Below are 7,608 nucleotides of genomic sequence, written 5' to 3'. Positions count from 1 at the left end.
CCACTGTATTACTGGGGCAAGATCACAGTTCCAAAGCTTCAATAGCTGCTCACTTACTGAGTTAAAGAGCTCAGTTTTAAGGGTATTGAAGGAAAGAATTGCACTGGCAATTTGTGTCCATGCATGTATTCACATCCATGTACAAGAGTTAGGATGGAGATTTACAGCATGCCTTCCCCAGTCCTAGAGATCAGAAAAGTGGCAATTCTCACTAAAAAGGTAAAAGTTAGAAAAACTGATTTACCAGGGCAATGATTTACTAGAAATGGAAAGCTGAAAAAGGACTGTCTCTATTAAGTAGTAAAAAGGGACAGTTAGAATGTATGTATCATGTTGACACAAGCTCTTATCATATGAACAGTCCCTTTGCATTTACTGGAAAAAGACAAACTATGTTTTTATCCCCCCCCCCTTTTTTTTGCAAGAGTGACATATGGTGTGTACTATAATTGAATCCTGTAGAGTCTAAGGTGAAACAAAATCTGTTACACACTTAGGCAATGAAGGGAGAGTATTTTTTTAATCACAGATTTTTATTAATCACTTGTCACAGATGCAAATGTACCAGCTATTAATCTTTTCTGTATGGCAGGCAGCACTTCTGTTGGTCTAGTAGTCCTGCTGTAAATTATCATGTCACGGATTAACTCATTTTGTTTCACTAATACTTTGCTTGATTCCCTTCTCTTTTGTTCAGAGGTCTCTCTTGAATTGTCTGTTTGGACAATTGGAGTCAGAATGATTAATCCTGGGGACAGAGAGTTGACTGAAAGGGTCAACCACCAATGAATAAACACAAAAGACATGGGTTAATTCTGGGTTACACTCATTCTACCTGAAAACTAAGAAGAAAAAATAGCCAAGTATTTTCAATGGGAATTAAGGCCTTAGACAACTGCTTGAATGCAGTCTTTGTGCTCATAGTTTGCCCTTCTTCCTCTCCCCACAAACAATACAAAACAAAAGCTTGCTCTGAATAACCAGAGTTGCTGAGTAGGCCATTCAATCTGGCAGAACAGCATACTTCAGTATTTAATTTTGGCTTGAAATTACGGGTGTCTATAAGACTTTGATTATTGTAAACACAGTCGGTAGGCAGTTTACAAAGTATTTCCCAGCTAGATTTGACAATGGAAGGACTCAGTCAAGGCTTTACCTAAAAGGCACCAGGTTTTTGTGTGTCTGTTTGGTTGTTGGTTGCTTTGGGTTAAAGCAACTAACACATTCAATTAATTATAATAATATAGTCAGCAGCAATACACCTAAACTATGCTGACCGAGTGCTCGTCCACATTTCCACTTGTTTCATGCCTAGAAAGCATGGGTATGAGCATTTTTCTGCTTCCCCATGCTTTCTAGGCGTGGCTCTGAGCAGTTTTGTTCTTGGCCCACTGCTTTCCATACTTTGTGAGGATTTTTAAGTGTACTTCTGCACATGTGAAGTGTCCTGCCACCTCACAACAACAGGCTCTCTCTCTCTCTCTCTCTCTCTTTCCTAACAGAGACCATCTGTACAAGATGCAAACCTTGTGCCTTACTTAAGTCACTAAACTATGAGAGGCAACCATCTTGGGGCTCCTCAGACAATTTGCTCTGCAACAGTGTCTTTGAAAGCAACAGATAAACAGCTTAAGGATTCAATCCTAAAAATAAAATAAACTCTGTGCTTTGCAAACCATCTCCTGAATTATTAGGCTGATGTCAAGCAGTGACTAAAATTAACATTATAAAATGCAAAGGAGAAAAAAAAAACCCTTGAGACTGCTAAGAAATAGATACAAGTGTTTGTTCAGATTGCTCAGTCTAAGTAGTTCATACAGTTTGTTTTACTTATGTCTTAAAATGACTGTGTTTTCTCTAAGGGAAACATTATTTTAGCAGCTCAAATTCCCTGGTAATTTTATCAGGAAGGTAAGTGTTGTTGTAGGTGGAGAAAAAAAAAGACATAACATCTTGAGAATCCTGCTCTTATACTAATCAAAACAGGAAGCCACGTTTTGCTGAATGAACATTTAAGCTAATTCCCATATGAATATCTCACCCTGTGCTTCTAAGATGATAGCAATAAAGCAGACAATTTTATCCCACAGGCTCTCTCTCATCTTCTCTCCCCACCATTGCTGTTATGTTTTCCACAGTTTTCGGTGTCACTAAAAGCTTGATTTATAAACTGCTAGCATTAGCTTATAATCAGCTTCTGGCTGGGAGCGAATGTGTTCACACATTCAGAAAGGAAAAGCATTCAGGAAGGAGAAGCAGTGACAGATTTCAGACTATCCCTAGATACACATAAAAACCTTCATTTTGGGCTGGGGTCACCAAAACAGATAAAAGTCAGCATCGTGCAAAGATCCAATCCCTCTAAGAAGCTTGGCAAAGGAAACAGAAACTCATCAGTGAGGAAAGATGTGAGAAACAAGGCTGCCAAGCTGCACTGCAGACAAGTGGCTTCTCCTGCCCACTTCCACACAAACCTCCACTGGCTTTTGTCTTCATGTTCTCAAGCACTGGAGCAAGTAAGGGTCTGTTCATGTTACTGCTTACTTTGCATCCCATGCTCTCCCACTGCTAGTTTGTGAAGCCACATTCACATGACATTAGGCACAATCCATATCAATCTTGTAGTTTCTTGACAAGTACTGCTGTTTTGAAGCTGGTTTGAAGCAGGGGAGGGAACACATCAGTCTAACTAGAAAACTGGATGTGGAGTAAGCGGTGAAAAGGGTCAGGGGAAAGCTAGGTTGGAGAACCTGGTTGTGCTTCATATTCCAAACAGGTGGAAAACATAAAGGCTCAGGAGTAAATCACAAAGTTACCACTACTGACCACCATTCAGAAGTGGGTCAAGAACCTCCCAATATGTGCAGGTAAACCAGGGGCCTTCCATCACATTATGAAAGTAGTGATCCTGCATCATTATTTGTTAAATTCTCATCTGAATGGAAATACAAGAGTAGTTTACAATTTGTACACTCTTACAAATAATAATAAAATCCAATATAACCAGTAATTCTGTAAGTAAATAAATGTATTAAAACAATGCAGAATGCTAAAATAATCACAAAAACAGCACACCCCCAAATAAAGCCCAAGGAGCTGAAAGCCATCAAACATAACCAAAAGAAACCTGGATAGCAGTTACTTTCAATATGCTCGGGGAGGGGGAGGTCCTTCCTCTCCTTGTCTGTTGTTTAAAGAGACCTAAATCAAGAAGAGACCCACAATATGGGTACCACCACAGGATCCTAGAAAATCTAAATCCAGGCAAGACTGCTACTTTGAGCTGGCCCCCACATAATTTTCTCAGCGTATAGGGAGGCTTGTCAGTGTATGGGAAAGCATATCGGCCACCTAGCCAACTGTGAAGAAACAAATGCTCAAAATGGAAGAGGGAGCAAAATTAATTCAAAGCAACTTCCCATATCCTTATAGTTGTTAGTCATCCTTTTTCTTGAAATGTGATATGTTTTGTGAGAGTCAGCAGATAAACCATATGTCCAGTCTATTCATCTTACATATTTAAGAAACAAGGAGAGCTCCAAACCATTCCTAATTAAGAAGAGAAGAAGAACAGAAGAACCTGTTGGATCAGGCCAATGGTCAGTGTAGTCCAGCATTCTGTTTTCACAGAGGCTGAACAGTTGCCTGTGGGAAACTAGCAAGCAGGATTCGAGCTAAAGTACCACTTTAGCTAATGGGGCCTCCTGCTGCCGCTGCTCCGCTGGAGCACGATTTCTGTTCTTATCCTGAAGAAAAGTTCTTAACCTGAAGCACTATTTCTGGGTTAGCAGAGTCTGTAACCTGAACCGTATGTAACCTGAAGCATATGTAACCCGAGGTACCACTGTATTCAGAAACACTGATGCCTCCAGTTGTGGAGGCAGAGTACAATCTCTGGGGCTAGTAGCCCTTGAAAGCCCTCTCTTCTGTGAATTGCTTTTATGAAGCACGCATGGCAAACTATTATTTGGAACTTGACAAATGCACATCCAAATCTGCATGTACATTACAACACACATTCAAAGGCATATTTGAAAAAAAATCACGCAAAATGGTTAAGCCCTCTAACATATTCTAGTGGAGGAAGAGAAAACAATATTTAGCTTTACGAATGCAGAAAGCCCCAGGTGCAGCCTGGTTTGAAGAGGCATCCTCTGAGGAGAAATAACCATTTCGTTGTAAAGGCTGCCATTAACAATTCAGAGAATAGCAGAAAGTGTCTAATTTATTCAAGAAGTGACATTTTATTTAGTGTAGCTATGCAATTTGGGAATTTACTGGGGACACATCAATAAACATTGTTAGTAAGGAAAGGTGTAAGCAGCTGACACTTTGGTTCCCTGTCAACAAGCCACTGTCCTTATTCACATAGGAGGGACTTCAAAAAATTAAGCTTGTGTAAGGACTGAGAACTGAAAGGTGGGGAGAATCCTTTGTATCAGAACTGTCAGTTCTGTCTTTATTTTATATTGTTCCTCTTTCCATCGTCTCTCAAGCATCACACTATTAGCAGCATGAACTTAGTGTGCAAGATCTGTAATACAAGATCAAAGTATAAATCTATCACATCCGTATCTCTTTTCAGCTGGTTGCAACTTCAGGATGCCTGAAAGGCAGGCAAAACATCCTACTAGTACAGTCTTGTACATGGACAGCATTTCCCTCCCCCCATGGTGTCTGTAGTGATTAACTTTCATCTGTCCTGAAGCATATTATCTGGTTGCTACTGTGCCAGTCCAGATAGCTAGCTACAAAAGGTGTTCTTTCAAAAAGAATCTAATCTGATATATTAGCATCAATAAGAATAATAACTAAAAGCAGGGTTTTGATGACAAAACTAAACACCAAATGCACAGAGTAAAATACTGTATAGGTGACTACCTTCCAGTGCAGCAATATACAGTGATTTTTTTGTAGCTATGAATAACAATGATCAACTAGGCTGCTAATGAAAGAAGAAAGGTCTGAGAATATATATAGATAAAATACAAAAGGAAAGCTCACAATACTGTGAGATGTTTTTTTCTTTCAGCATGTGTCTATAGCATGTTGTTGTTGTTGTTTAGTCGTTTAGTCGTGTCCAACTCTTCGTGACCCCATGGACCAGAGCACGCCAGGCACTCCTGTCTTCCACTGCCTCCTGCAGCTTGGTCAAACTCATGCTGGTAGCTTTGAGAACACTGTCCAGCCATCTCGTCCTCTGTTGTCCCCTTCTCCTTGTGCCCTCCATCTTTCCCAACACCAGGGTCTTTTCCAGGGAGTCTTCTCTTCTCATGAGGTGGCCAAAATATTGTAGCCTCAGCTTCAGGATCTGTCCTTCCAGTGAGCACTCAGGGCTGATTTCCTTCAGAATGGATAGGTTTGATCTTCTTGCAGTCCATGGGACTCTCAAGAGTCTCCTCCAGCACCAGAATTCAAAAGCATCAATTCTTAGGCATCAGCCTTCTTTATGGTCCAGCTCTCACTTCCATACATCACTACTGGGAAAACCACAGCTTTAACTATATGGACCTTTGTCGGCAAGGTGATGTCTCTGCTTTTTAAGATGCTATCTAGGTTTGTCATTGCTTTTCTTCCAAGAAGCAGGCGTCTTTTAATTTCATGACTGCTGTCACCATCTGCAGTGATCATCGAGCCCAAGAAAGTAAAATCTCTCACTGCCTCCAATTCTTCCCCTTCTATTTGCCAGGAGATGATGGGACCAGTGGTCATGATCTCAGTTTTTTTGATGTTGAGCTTCAGGCCATATTTTGTGCTCTCCTCTTTCACCCTCATTAAAAGATTCTTTAATTCCTCCTCACTTTCTGCCATCAAGGTTGTATCATCTGCGTATCTGAGATTGTTGATATTTCTTCCAGCAATATTAATTCCGGCTTAGGATTCATCCAGCCCAGTCTTTTGCATGATGAATTCTGCATATAAGTTAAATAAACAGGGAGCTTATTTAGCCTTGCCGTACTCCTTTCTCATGGCATACTAGCAAGCTAAAGCCTGACGTATTCTCTTGGTTTTTCTACTGGATATGTAGTTTGCTTTATTTCTGGCCAGGAGCACCCACTTTGCAGCCAGTTTCATGAAATGGGAGGAGATCATGCCATAGAAATTTCAAGCAGTTCAGCTGCAGAATGCTGAAAAGTTTATTTCCACTTGATTACCAGCCTTTTTCTACCACTCCCACCATCTCCTCATGTTGGAAGAGCAGGATATAAACAGAATTGTTATTGATCATGAGGGATTTTAAGGTGTGTATTACCATAGTATTTTTATAGATTTGGGGTAAACCACAGAAATTAATAAATGCCAGGGTTTTGATTGAATGGGATATGGATTGCACTCCCTTCAGAGGGAGTGTAACCCCATCAAAAGCAGTCTAGGGAACCACCCACTAACAGTACCTTAGTCTTATCGGGATTGAGCTTCAGTTTGTTGGCTCTCAAGGCAAGACCCAGGGGCACAATAGCACTCTGATGTGTACAGAGCCTATAAAAGCTGTGCCCCTATTGCTTGAAAAAGCTTTTGCATGTGAGTGCAATACACTAAGACACAGAAAGAAGAAATGTTTTCATTAATAAAATAAATAAATAAATAATGAAGTGTAAAAGTTAAATGGAAAAATACGGTGCCCTTTTAAAATAAGGCCTTTAGCTTTCAAAACAGACATTCCTTTATATGATCACCTCTACTGTAATTATTGTTTAATTTGGTACATAGATAATCTTCAATTCTTTTATAAAACTGCAGTTAATGGGTTTATAAACAGAAGGACAAACAGAGAAGACAACACATTTTATTGAAACAAATATTTATTTCCTCGAAGAAAATAATGGCGGGAAATGCTCATTTTAATTAACATTAGACTGGGGATTAATCAAGGTAATTAGATTAATAAACTAACCTTGTTAGTTTACACTTGAAACACTAGATTAAATCTAATTCAGGGAAAATTAAGCCTGTTGATTAATTCTATAAGGGCTTTGTCTTGAATGCCCATATGAAATTAAAGAGAGCAAGAAAGGGCACAAGCCCCTGGTCCCTGACAGGGCATCCTAGGTGCTGCAGACCTCCCCCTCCACATAAATCCTCCTGACAAGTAGTGGCCTGGAATGCCCCATCACTGTGCAGCAGTGGGATCAAATGGACATTTTGTAGGTGCGTCAGGCATGGATCATATGCCAGTGTGTGTGTGTGTGTGTGTGTGTGTGTGAGAGAGAGAGAGAGAGAGGGGGGAGAAAGAAAGAAAGAAAGAAAGAAAGAAAGAAAGAAAGAAGTATGACAGGCCTTGGGGCCAGTGTGAGGGAAAATAAAAGAACAAAACAGTCAATGTTCTCCCCATCCCTAATACACACCTTGCACCCTGACCAGCAAGCCTAACAAGGATGAATAAGTGGTGGTTCTTCCAACTACAGACTCTCACTCCAGATAGGATTAATCTGAAATATCAGTTGTGCAGTGGAATCTATTCAAAAGCAAGACTCATTCATATAATAGGACTTTCTTCCTGGTAAGTAGGTAAAATATTGTAGCCTAAAGCAATTCACATTTGTCCAGGACTTCTTCAAATGATCTATCTACACAATATAGATGTGTAGTGTAATTAATTGAAAAGAA

This window comes from Podarcis gaigeae, assembly GCF_964106915.1.
Source record: "Podarcis gaigeae genome assembly, chromosome: 2".
NCBI classification, from domain to species: domain Eukaryota; kingdom Metazoa; phylum Chordata; class Lepidosauria; order Squamata; family Lacertidae; genus Podarcis; species Podarcis gaigeae.
Note: the sequence above shows the minus strand (reverse complement) of the source record.